At 43.2% G+C, this 12,195-nt stretch overlaps 1 protein-coding gene across 5 annotated transcripts in view; it reads left to right on the top strand.

Moving 5' to 3' along the window:
* The window catches only part of PCDH15 (protocadherin related 15), an 826,977-nt gene that overhangs the window by 735,624 nt on the left and 79,158 nt on the right, over positions 1 to 12,195 (top strand). The window lies entirely within an intron of this gene.

Here is a 12,195-nt window from a genome sequence, read left to right as displayed (position 1 = left end):
TAGCTGGGGTCACTGGGACGCTAGGTTATTTCCTCCAGTCTGAGTATATTTTGACCCTGTACACCATTCTCGTGGGACATGAGAGAATTCAGGCTCGAACTCTTTCACATTAGAATGCAGATGATAGTCATTATTACTACAGAGTCATGATTTGATAAAGCTCACCCTATGACAATTTAATAAAATCAACCCCATTTTCTTAAAATTAAGTTTAAAAAAAAAGAAAATGGTGCACAGGCTGAGTAGTTTGTTAAATTTTGTTACAGAGAATGTGTTCATAAAGTTTGACATCTGTATAATAGTATGAAGCGATAGGATCAATGCAAGCAGCCTCCTGATATCATGAAATTACAGCCTTGCCTCAATATGTAGCGACATAATCGGTATTGGAATATAACGGCGTTTGTGCATATGTTTTCAAAACAAAGTACTGCAGGAAATCAGAAACCAGAAACAGAACGGAATATTACTGGCTTCAGTAGACCCTAATGAGGGGACTTGCTCAGCTGTTTTAAAGAGTTCAGACAAAATTTCATGATGTGCATTCTCTTTTTCCTCATGACTCGAGTATTATCATTGTAATTAGCATTATTAGCATTGTAAAGCAAGACCTTAAAGAAATGAAAAATAGCAAAATACTGCCAGTCTTCTACTAATTTTATATTTGATCTTGAAACACATACAAAATGTGAAGGGATAGTGCAATATTATAAACTTGGCGTTTAATAATGGTGCAAATGATAATCCTTTGCTGAAGGATTTTTCTTGAGAGAGATTATTCCTGCTTCTTGCTATATTTCATTAGGTATCTTCAAATGTGTGAAGTGTAGCTTAGGTAACGTAGCAAAAGGCAGTCCTTTAAATATGTTTCCATTTGATACTGTAATTTCAGGTATCATGTCAGTGCACGCAATTTCTGAATAATATTTAAAGCCTTTCTGTAACAGACTTAACCTTCTGTGTTGCTATTTTCAAGAAAAAATGAACAGGTACTATATGCATAGCTGGGAGGAAAAAAAAAATATGTAGTTACATTTAACAGAACAGGACATGGAAATATGGTGATAATGAGACCTTTCCAAGATAATTCATATTTTGGGTAAGTTACAAGAGCTTATTTACCTAGCCTCAGGAGCCAGCCCGGCGGCTGGTGCTGCTGAAGGGACTCTTCGCTGCTAGGAACGTGCTTAGTAATGCACTTTGTTTCCTTTTTCTTTTATAACTTGATTTATAACTTCAAGGAGCTTGTCCTTGAAGCTCAGCTGGTGACAAACGTGGTCCCGAGCAGTGTGTTTTGGGAGAGGCTACAATGCAGCCGCAGTGCTGGACCGCTCAGGCCAAACCCAGCACGAGTCCAGCCTCAGGACTCCTTGGAAGCACGGTGTGGTCCGCCCTTGCAGTGCAAAAGAGGTTTCTTGCAGTTCTCGTGTCAACCCACGCAGCACCTTTGTTTGCCGGATGGTGAGAAGTGCGTCAAGGTTCGGGAGCACAGGCAGGGTGCTGACAGCCTTCTGGGAAGTGAACTGAGCTCTTGCTTTCTGAGGCCACCATGGGCCCCAGTTTTATCCCAGGAGATGGGAACTTTATTTTGCTATAACGAAGAAAGCTTAGAGAAAAAAGTGGCTCATATCCCCTAATGCCCCTAGATGACAACTGAATAAGCCATGTTATCTTTTCCTCCTGCGAACTCATCAGAATTAGTTGAATAGCCTGGTTTCTCTTTCCAAAGAAATAGCGCTACTCTGTCCCTGGTAAATTCTTCGATGCACACCATTGTAAAAAAATCTCTTAAAATCTCTTGAGAACAGCAAAGGCGGTTACTCATTTTCTTCAGCGTCAGAAATTAAATGAAAACAACCCTATAACTTTCTGATTCAGCTCTGAGACTCTCTCAATCTTTTTGGAGCAGGACTAGTTTTGATTCCTAAGATTTTCAGGGATTGTCACACACTGCAAACTGCACTTCTTGTTTCGTTTCTTGACAGTGATGCGAGCTGAAACTGGCAGGTTTCATATAACCTTATTTTTCAGTTGACATAGTATAACTTTAGGGTAAATGTCAGCACAGAGTAATGGTGCTGCTTGCAAAATGATAAACTGCTGGATGTGGCGACTGGAATTTGTGAAGGATTGAGAATTGGTGGCTTTAGAGTGGATTAGTATTGATCTTTGCTTGAGTAATTATCATAATCTGAATGATTCCAGCATTGTTTTCTAGCTGTTTTACAAACTTCATTTCTCTGGATTTAGAAAAAGGTCACAGTTGAACAGCTTTACAGAATAAAGCTGCCTGTGCATTTGCAGCATGTATTACAAATGAGAAATAAATACAAAAACTAGGAGAGAGGGGAGCAGATGGTATGATCAAAAAGGCATAGCTGTGTTAGATAGGGTGATAAAAGTGCAACTCTGCCTGTTGCTGTTGGTCTGGCAGCTCTCTTCTCTGTCAGAAGTACAGCAGCGCGGTAGGGTCTCTGCTTGGAGTCCTGATCATACGAAGGGAGGCTTTGACTGATTATTATCCATGTTTTAAAGTGACTTCCACAGGAGGCAGCAGTTAAGAAGATGAGAGTCAGAGATTTGCATTTTATTCGTTGTCTCTCCCTCTGCTTTATTCCATAATAGGGCAAATTAATTAGTCTCTTCCCCCCCACACCTTCTTTCTTTGGATTGTAAATTATACTGGAGACTTCTAAATGCTGCTGTGCTATACATATAAACCAGCAAAGTGAAGTAAGGGCTGTAAGAACCGTAAAATACAACACGGAGCAGTTGCATTATGACGAGTGATAAAATATCATTCCTTCCTAATGATTGAGACAGGTGATCGCTAATGTATATCAGGAGATGCATCTGCTGCAGCCAGTCAACTCTTCTGGTGGGAGCTAGCATGTCACAGAATCCCAGACTGGTGGGGGCTGGCAGGGCCCTCTGGAGCTCACCCCGTCCCACCCCTGCGTGAGCAGGCACCCCCAGAGCAGGGGCACAGGGCCGCGTCCAGGCGGGGGGTGAATGTCTCCAGGGAAGGGACCCCACAGCCTCCCTGGGCAGCCTGTGCCCCTGCTCTGGCACCCGCACAGGGAAGGGGTTTGTCCTCATGTTCAGGGGGAACTTCCCGTGTTCCAGCTTGTGCCCGTGGCCCCTTGGCCTGGCGTTGGGCACCGCTGGAAAGAGCCCGGCCCCATCCCCCTGACACCCACCCTTCAGATATTTATAAGCATTGACAAGATCCCCCCTCAGCCTTCTCTTCTCCAGACCGAACAAAGCCAGGTCTCTCAGCCTTTCCTCACAAGGGAGATGCTCCAGGCCCCTGATCATCTTTGTAGCTCTCCGCTGGACTTGCTCAAGCAGTTCCCTGTCCTTGAACTGGGGGGCCCAGAATTGGACACAGCACTCCAAATGTGGCCTCACCAGGGCAGAGCAGAGGGGCAGGATAACCTCTCTCGCCCTGCTGCCCACACTCCTTTTCATGCACCCCAGGATATTGTTGACCTTCTTGGCCCCCAAGGGCACGTTGCTGGCTCATGGTCACCTTGTCCACCAGCACTGCCAGGTCCTTCTCAGCAGAGCCGCTCTCCAGCAGGTCCCCCCCAGCCTGTGCTGGTGCGGGGGGTTGTTCCTCCCCAGGGGCAGGACCTGGCACTGGCTCTTGTTGAATTGGATCAGTCAAGGCCAAGCTTCCCAGCAGCCTGGGTGCAGCACACTTTAGACTTTCCATGTGCTCACACCCTGTTAGAAGCAGAGCAGCATCAGCCAGCAGGTCTGCATGATCTGGTCCATCAGCTTGTGAAGATGCCACCCCTGGGGCTTGCAGGCCATTAGCGTAGTTAACAAGGGCCAGATGATCCATGCCCTGTGCTTCTTGCACATGACCATCTTCTGGGGACACCAATACTCTGCAACTCCCACACATCTCTCTCTGGTACATCCTTAGATGTGAGCCTAGATGCCTTCGCTGCGCTTCAGCTGGCACTGCCCAGTGTTCCTAGCCTGGATCTTCATCTGAAGGCACAGAGTTTAACTGCATTGGCAATGTGGATCCTTCTCTACTTGGATCATTGTCTGCCCGTGTCATGGGTATTAAATGTGACTTTGAGAGAGCCGACAGCAGCAGTGCCTGCTGAATAAAGTGTTTTCCAAACCAAGCATTGTTTGCTTGTTCCTCAAAAACATGAAGTGTAAAGAGGCAAAAGTCAAAAAGAATCAGAGGTCTATGACATGCAGACATTTAATTGCAGATGGCTAGTCCACCTCTGAGCCCAGCTGACCTTTTGCTGCCAGGGAAGGACGCTGCTGCTGCTGCTGCTGCTCTTCTCGCCGCATCTCCCCGCAAGGTGGTTGGCAGTCAGTTGGATTGCGCTGGTTCTCCAAAGCACTGACGGCAGAGGGAGGCACAAGCACCCAACCTGATGCAGGAGGGTGGTTGTCAGCAGTGTACGGACTAGGCCTGAGCTGCCCACTCCTGCTGCCTCTCCAGCTGAAGTGACAGCCTGGAGAGCAAGGGCCTGGGCTGCTGGGCACAGCAGGGTGATGAAGAAAGGATTGCTGCGACATGGCACCTGAGACTTTCTGCATCGCTGCCCAAAACAGGCTCTGGCCGTTTGCACAGTTTATTAAGGTTTTTAATGCTGACGTTGATCTCATTCCGCTTAGTGCTGGTGAAACAGCGACGTCTGGCAATAAACCTCTTGCTTGGGAAAATCAAATCAGCTGCTCTGAATGCTCATTTCCCAAGCTATTCTTTCTCTTGTCCCGACGGCTCCACCCAGATCACCTCTTGATTGAACTCCAGAGCAAGTAATTGATCCAGAAGTTTCCATTTCTTGCAAACAGGTAATGGCAGCACTTTAATTTCTTAATTAACAGATCATAATTAGTAGCGCTACAGAACAGTGAAGACCAGATGTGAAGTGAACCTCAGATGAATATAAAGAGAATTTTTTTTTTAGCAAGCCTCTCCTCTTTATGAGTACATTCTCATTTTTAAAAAGTAAAAGTTCAAAGGGACTTGGGATCTTTTTCTTCTTTTGTTAATTAATAAATATCGCATCCTCTGCAAATAGAAGGTCATTGCTAATAGCGATGTGCTGCTGTAGCAGGAAATTAAATGTTAACCGAAAGCAGCGTCATTGGGTCCTAATTATTGCCTGTGGGCACATTAAACAGGTGTTCAGCCGTTTCATAGCAGAAAAAATGAAAATATTGGAAACTTTTAGCTTCTGTTAGTATTGCATTATAGGTCCCCAACCTGTTTGAAAAGATGTGTCCAGTTGTGTGGTAATCTGAAGTTTGGTTCCAGTTGATGAGGAAATATGTGAAGCTGCATAGTTGAGGCTATTATTTGATGTAAAAGTAGCGTGGCGATTTGTTTCTCTACTAGCAACAGCACCCTACTGTGAAAATGCATTCCGGTTAAAAAGTGAGATTTTGTGACACGTGGACCTCTTGCTTGCTCGGTAGAAGGTACGATGTAATATTTTCCACTTAATTAAATCTGTCAGTGCTGTAGGCAGACCTCATCCAAGCAAATAGCTGCGTACTGTAGGATTTAACCAAGCAAAATTACGGAGATGTATCGGGAGTCAATTGTAAGTGTTATTCCAAGAGGGTCTTCCCAGTTCTCTGGTTTGCTGCTGGTCAGTCAAACAGTAATTCTCATTGTGAAGTAGGAAATGGGGAATCCTGCACAGCGACACTGAGAGTATGGGTAGTGTTTCAGGTATGAAATTTCTCTAATTCGTTGCCTCCTTCAAAAACATGCCATTTGGCACAGAAAACAGCATCCACAGTGGTGTGAATGTCTGAGGCCTAAGAGAAGCAACTGAGCTTTTCTTATCATGAGTATCCTACTGATTCAGTGACGTTTCTTTACCGGGCATGAGAGAAAAATACAAATATTGAGGGAAATTAGTTATTCCAGGGAGAGGTACAGGTTAATCTATGCATATCTTAAAAAATCAGGAGTGAAAAGTTCTCTTCAGAAAGGAGGACAGCAGCTGAGAATGTCCTTTGTTCAAACCAGGAGCAGAACAGGGGATAAAAGCCCAAACCATATATACCAGGGATTTGGAGGGTGTCATGGTTTTCGCTGGGATAGAGTCAGTTTTCTTCCCCGCAGCTGGCAGAGTGCTGGGCTTTGGACTCAGTGTGAAAACACCGCTGGTAACACACCGATGGTTTGGCTGTGGCTGGGCAGCGCTTGTGCTAGTCAGGGGCTTTCCAGCCTCCCAGGCTCTGCCGGGGGCACAAGGGGCCGGGAGGGGAGGGGGCACAGCCAAGAGAGCGGAGTCAAACTGGCCAAAGGGACATTCCATATCGTGTAACGTCATGCCCAGTATGTTACTGGGAGGGGCTGGCCGGGGGTGGGAGGCAGCAATTGCGGCTGGGGGACGGGCAGCGTCGGTCGGCGGGTGGTGAGCGGTTGTGTCACTGGTGGTTCTGGTTTTTCCCCTTTTTCCCTTTTCCTTTTTATTATATTATCATTATTGTTATTACTATAATAATAATAATCATTATTAGTTTAATTATTAAACTTTTCTTATCTCAACCCATTTTTTTTTTTGTTTCGCTCTTCCGAAGCTCTCCCCCGTCCCACAGCGGTCGGGGCAGCGAGCGGGCGGCTGCCTGGTGTTCAGTTGCCGACTGGGGCTGAGCCACGACAGAGGGGAAGGGAACATTTCTGGGTCATAGGCAACAGTCAGATTTCCAAAGCTATTTTCTTACTGATTTACTTATTTGTCTCTGACAAGTAGCTTTGAGAAGTAATTTGAGAAGTCATAACTTTTTTCCTATAAGTAAAATGGAATCAAGATGCACCATAAATGAAACCATGTGCCGAAGTGCCAGGATATAAACTTCTGCCTTGGATGCCGTTGGTTTTTCATCAGGCTGCTCGTGAGCTGTATTTCTTTAAGCCTCTGTTTGCTTGAGTTTTCTTTTTTCCTTCCTATTAGAGCTTGCTGCTGTTTTAAGTAGTCCTCGCTTAGGGGGTCACCTCCCCGTCTTGTAATAGGAATGCACAGGGGTTTAGTTTGGTCCCTCAAAAGAATTTTGTTTAATGACGGTAGATTCAGAACATCCATTTGGGTAATCCTTTTCACAGGATATCCAAGTCTTACCACTGCTTCTCCCACCTTTCCCATAATGGAATTTACATTCAAGCTTTGTGAATTAAAGACATGAAAAAGAGTGAAATACCACCGGCACCATTTTCAATGCAGCATTTCTGAGGCGAGGGGGGACATAGCCAATATTTTCCTCAAACTGAAGCTAGAGGAATGATGTGTAGGTTCCAACGTGCATTTTTAATTTGCCTCAGATATCAGTGGCAGCTTGGCTTGAGGAAAATATGTGTGATTTTGCCTTTGGAATCGATGTTCTATGGTGATGTTCTCCTGGTACTTATTTAGTTCATAGAAAGAAGAATCATAGAAGTTGGAAGAGACCTCTAGGAAGAAAGCACACTTTAGCGTGTGGTTATAAAAAATCAGGAAATGAAATTATTTCTACAGCAGACACTGAAGCATGGTTTGCCACTGAAAAATTAGTGAGCAAGTTAGCAGATGATTACAGTGGAGTAGAAGGATCACCATTTTTTCTGGTTTTCCTTGTTTTAGTAGCGCTACATTGTATTTTATTAAAATCTACTTCTTTTTACCAAATGAAAAGGAAAGTCTAATTTTGGGGAATTTTCCCTAATGAAGTATCATGGTGAAATGCATCTACTGCCTGTTACCTGCTTACACCAGCAGAGGAAGGCACGGGGTCCAGGTCCGTGCAGGGAACCTGCCTCACTGGGCTTGGTGCGGATGAGCGTCAGAGCTTTCAACACCGCGTTGTAGTTTGATGAAATGTAGAACTAAGTCATTCTGGGAATGGGAATATGGAATATAAATAATATGCAAATGTAGTAGTAAACCCTATTGGCTTTCGGCAGTGTATTATGAGAGTGCAAAGCCGCAGCGTTATCCTTGGTCTTAGAACTGGTTCTGTTGATGCCTGTGTGTCCGACTGACACAGGTATGTGCGTGTGTCCTACAACATTGTGCTTGATGGGATTTTGTTTTCCTTTTTGTTTTTGCTTTTGTAGTAATTCTGACAAAATGTTTGTGTCTTCATGTCTTTAGCTTTAATTTAGGAAGATTGGTGGGATCACATAAATGTATTATGCCTGATGACAGAGTTTATGGGAACAAAATTTGACATCTGGTTTAAAAGATAACAAGTTATGACAGGGGCCCGCTGTAACAACGTCCAGACTCTCTTGTCATCTGTTTTAGAGATAAATACCATGAAAAGGTCAGAATGTCTTGAACCAGCTTGAGAATTGAGATAGAAAGTGAGGATATTAAGTACAGTAGGACTACGTCATCCTTTTCAGGATGCTTTGAAGATAAACTGCTTGACTAATACATCTAATTAAGAAGAAAATATTCTTTTCCAGAAAAAAGGAATTACTGTCTGTAACAAACTGTTCAGATTGTTACAGTTGCACATACTAGAAAATGAAAATTTGAAAAAAAAGATCAGTTATTGTTCTAAACTGTGGCTGGGTCATCCTCCTGAGCAAGGACAGGAAGCCAAGATAGTCTAAATGCGTTGGTGAAAGGAGTAGGAGAGCTGCCATCATGCTATTTACTACTTGTGTTCTTGTTTATTTACACGTTGTTTTACTACACCAGTTAGAAACTTGTACATTTTTTCACAATTTTAAAAACTCAGCTGCACAGCCAGTCAAATTTGTGTTTCTGTTTGTAGAGCTTTTATTAGCTGTTTTAATTTCCATATAACTTCACTGTGAGCTCTCCTCATTTTAGACACTAGTGCTGTGTCTACACTTGCATTGGCTCCAGAAGAATACATGCATTCAGTTGTTTTTATTGGCTTACGTAGCTTCTCTTGAATTGAAAGCATCAGCCACACAAAAAGCCAAATGAAATGGCTTCCCATGAGGAGCCTCATGAAAAGAGTCTGGGCAGGAACCGGGTACGGTGCTCAGAAACAGGTTCCAGGTAGAAGAGGGTGGAATAGCATCAGGTAAAATGCCCTTAAGAGTTAAAAAATAGCTAAGACACTTTAAGAAGCTGTAATGCAAGAGAAGGTAGGGGGCGATTTTACCAGGAGAGGTCCAAATGGCATTTTAATCAAGTTGAACTAAGAATCTTAGCAGTGTAATTAAACAAGAAAATAAAATCTTTACGTTCTGAGGTATGCTTATGGACCTCCACGAACTAAAATATAATCCACAAAATAGAGTTGACTGAAGTGCCTAACACAGAGTGCATGCACATCACACTATTAAACTAATAGTACTAAACCAATTTTCCAATTTTATTATTGGGTTTGCTGGTTTTAAATTTAATTTTTGATTAAATCTCATATTCATGCTTTTGGATATAGAAGAGTTTCATGGTGAATGCAAAGCGTATTGGATAGCAGGCAAATTGAAAAATGGATGAGAGTCTGATGTGTGTAGCAAAGGGAAAAAAGAAGCACAAGAGAGGAAAAGTTAAAATTCCACTTTGGAGATTAAAAATAGTTATGCCCTGCCATGTGTGTGATATGTGGTCAGTCTCTATTTCCCCCTCTGATCAAAATATGCATAACTGAGATATAGCAAATTAAAAGATATTATTTTACTTTTTGTATCCTTTTTCAGAGTTTTTGTATATAAATAATGACTTTAATTCTGTTGTTCTTTTGGTTTAGGGTTGGGGTTTTTTTTTCTGAGGGGCAAACACATTTTCTGGCATGGTTCCGTACTGAAGCAGTCAGCAATGCAAAAGGGGCCTCAGAGAAATGCAGGCAAATCTTAAACTTGTTCAGGCATAACTTAATCAGAAGAGTGGGATGGAAGACTTACTATTGAACATCTGTTTTTTCCATTTTAAATTAATTTGTTCTTCCGAAACCCGCGGCCGTCAGATACCGATCTTATCTCAGCACGGCACAAAGCGACGCTCCTTTTCACCCTTTGCCGTCTTCGCGCCCTCTTTTCCCACCGCGGCTTGTCAGGAAGGGTTGGGCCGGTTGGGTGGCTTCACACCAAGTCCAGGCATCCTACAGGGTTTCTGGTGCAGTGCAGCGATGGGGGCCCCCCCGGTGTCCATCCCATCCTGGGTGCTGACAAAACACCATTTACTACTTCTATGGAAAACATTAAAGTGAGGATCGACGGACCTAAATTGCACATTGCTGTGACAGTTACAGGGAAACACCGGGTGAATGAATGAATAATTGGTATAGAAATATATTCATTTTGTCATGGTCAAAAGATGGTTGTGCAAACGGAGGAAAGATGAAGGCTGAGTTGCAGCTGAGGTGGCTGAAGTGTGCGTTAATTGCTGTTTATCCCATTTCACGCTAAGATTTATGGGGTGCAAGCAGATTATCGTGTTAATGCACGGCACCTTCTCACGTTCAGTGGCTGTATGTATGTGGATGCCCGTGGATGGAAGTACTGGGGGCAATATTAGAAAGCATCTATTTGCGAAAGCGTTCAGAAGCTCAGAAAGCAACCGATGCATTTCGCGCACTTCAGATAAGTCAGCGCTGGACTGTAAGGCAGTGGCATGCCAGTCCCACTCAAGTGACAGTGACAGAAACGTGCTCGGGCGCGGTCAGCGCCTGTGCCTCCGGGGTAATGCCTGTATTGGCAGCTGCATTCAGAGGCTCAGGAAGGTGTTGCAAACGCTAGCAGGCAAAAACACCTTCAGATGCTCTGAATCCTAATCACGCGTTGAAGTTGCAGCGGTACCCTTCCCTGTCACTACGTTGTTGGTTTCTAAGCCCTCTCTGGGTGGCTTGGACTGGATTGCGCTGCTTTGCTAATGTCACATCTTCTCTCAACAGTAACTGGTGTTTATCATCCAGTAATGCAAAATTATTGCATAAAAATGGCCTTGCCTGTCCCCTAAAACGGCTACAAATACTGTGTCTACCACTTACAAAACATAGCAACAAAAAAAAGCGCTGTTGTACGGCTTAGACATTCAAAAATTGGAAAATAATGAACTTATCCCCAAATAAAGCTTATTAGAGCTTGTAGAACAGTATATTGTCAGCTGAAGAGCATTGTCTTTTGCTGATTCACTTCTCTACAATTCAGCAAAATGTTCTTAAGAGACCAGCAGTGTTTTTTAATTCAGCTGATGCATTGCTCCCATTGAACTTGATCACCTTCGTTAAATCAGGGAAATGAAATCAATACAATTACCATGGCAGTTTTCTGTCCACTCCCTCTGTAGCGCCTTATAGCAAACACAAAAGCCACTTGCTAGTTGATATTGATTTGCCAATTCATTGAATTCAGCTGCGTCAGAGGGGAGGTTACAAGGCCATTAGAATGGGAAGATGGTGGTATGGGGTGGAGGATTTGAAAAATACCTGGGGGATGAAAAAGGGAGGTCATAAAATATTCTCTGAAATGAAAGCAGGTTCTGTACAACTGAAATACTCCTTAAACTCCACTCCTGTTTAGGAGCTTATCTCAACGTATCCTCATCCATCTTTTATTTCATTATATACTGAATGAGTGTAATTTTTTAAAAGTGGAAATTATCTGGATAATGCTAGTTTTACTAAAGATGCATCTACATTTATGGATGTGAACATTTCCTTTCAAATTAATCTGTTCACTAGCATGAAGAGTTCTAAGCATTAATTCAGGCTTTACTTGCTGTGGTGAAAATCTGAACATTGAGCTTAGCTCAAGTGTCTCACTTCTCCGCGTTGGAATTGTTTAGATTTCTGTTCTAGCACATTAGCACAGACTCCTTGTTCATTCTGAAGCAGTTACAGTTTCCTTAAGGAAACGGCATCTCAGATGTAACTCACCCCGTTTTTGGAGGAGGTATCATTTGAACAATAGAAGAGAAAGTGAAATAATTCTTTGCTGCGTTTCAGGAGGAAACTCATTATTTATACATGATGAAACTATACTGAATACGAGATGCTCAGTTTTCAGCGTTTGTAGGATGTGAAGAACATGAGATACCGATGTGTTAGTAGCGTAATCTTTCTCCTCTTCCTTTCTTTACGCGAGTTGGTCCTCAGCGAATCAGAAACAATTTACCAAACACTTAAAAGATGTGTACCTATACTTGGGTTGCAGTGCATTTCCTGAAAAGCATCTTGGCTTTTAGTACCACAGTGGCTTGGCAGGAAAATTTGTTGGTCTTTCTGAAGAGTAGAAAC

The sequence above is a fragment of the Phalacrocorax carbo genome, chromosome 13, assembly GCF_963921805.1.
Source record: "Phalacrocorax carbo chromosome 13, bPhaCar2.1, whole genome shotgun sequence".
Taxonomy (NCBI): Eukaryota; Metazoa; Chordata; class Aves; order Suliformes; family Phalacrocoracidae; genus Phalacrocorax; species Phalacrocorax carbo.
The sequence above is the reverse complement of the archived record's forward strand: the minus strand, read 5'-3'. Positions and strand labels throughout refer to the sequence as shown.